Consider the following 1400-nt stretch of genomic DNA (forward strand, 5'->3'; position numbering starts at 1 on the left):
AGAAGCCCAAAATCTCTGTAAATGTTTATGAAAATTAATAAAATATAATTATAGAAAAAAAAATTTCTTCTGCAAAGACAAGAAAAGCCAGGGAAGGCACGGCCACATGCATACACACATACAGCCAAACAGTTCTCAACAATGAGAAGGGGAAAACTACTTCCCTTAGAGCATGTTTACTTTGAAAGGAAGACAATGCATAGGGGATGAGTATTAAGCAAAAAGAGTTTAAACTGCATTGAATCTCCATGTTAGCTGTGATGGTTAAACTTGATTCATAGCAACTTCATCCACAATAGGATCAATGGTACCACTGGGATTTAGCAGATTTTTCTCAAGCAGATCACTAGGCCTCTTCCCCACAGTCTATATTAATCTGAAATTGTGCTAACCTAGGTTCAGTAAACATCATAACAATTTGGAAGCCACCACTAGTGGATGGGAAATAACAGCACTTGATGTACATTGATCTGGACTCATACCACGATCTCCTGGATAGATGGCAAGGATTTAAGGGTTGTGCCTCCACTGTCTTCAGCAGTATCTTCATGCCTCTCTCTTGTGCTGGGGCCAAGTTTGACCCACAGATATAATTTGGCTCAACCTTGGCTTTATTAATAAAAATGGGATTGTTCACACAAAATGTAAATATTCCAATGAAGGAGTTTTTCTTTTGCTTTTAAAGAAGAGCGAACTGGGGGTAGTTGTGGGGTGGGTGGGGAGAAAAATGCAACAATAAATGAATGGAAATCCACAATCTCTGTAAATGTTCATTGAAATTAATAACAATAATTTTTTAAATGCAAAAAAATGTAAATATTTCAGACCTCTGGAGAAATCACAAAACTGACTACATGAGATTCCCACATGGCATACTTAGAAAATAAATCAGCTCTTCCTATACTTCCTATTGTCTTTTACCTGGTCACCTCACTTCATGGTTTTGCCTGTCTGTGCACTGAAGGCATGAAGTTTGCAGGTCTGAGATAAAGAGACAGAGATGTGGCATATTGCATTGAGCAAATCTGCTCCAAAGAATTTCTTTGAAGTAATAAAGTCTAAAGAAATGAAAGGAAAAATGTGATAAAGACCAAAGAAAATTTGAGTTCTAAGGTGCACCTGAAAAATGGTATTTAATTTCATCTCGAATGTATGAAAATGTTGTAAACTTAATAAGGAACAGCAAAGAATAATTAATGTTTTTGAATTATAATGTTATCAAAGAATATCATATATACTTAGAATGCCAGTAGAACACATAAATCATTCTTTGTTTTGTTTTTTATTAAATTTTATTAGTTTTAAAACAACTATGAGATATCATTTCACCCCAGTCAAAATAGCAAAATTTAACAGAACAGCAAGCAACAAATGCTGGCGAGGTTGTGGAGAAACTGGAA

This window comes from Elephantulus edwardii, unplaced genomic scaffold (assembly GCF_000299155.1).
Source record: "Elephantulus edwardii isolate Elephantulus edwardi_28Jun2011 unplaced genomic scaffold, EleEdw1.0 scaffold00291, whole genome shotgun sequence".
NCBI lineage: Eukaryota > Metazoa > Chordata > Mammalia > Macroscelidea > Macroscelididae > Elephantulus > Elephantulus edwardii.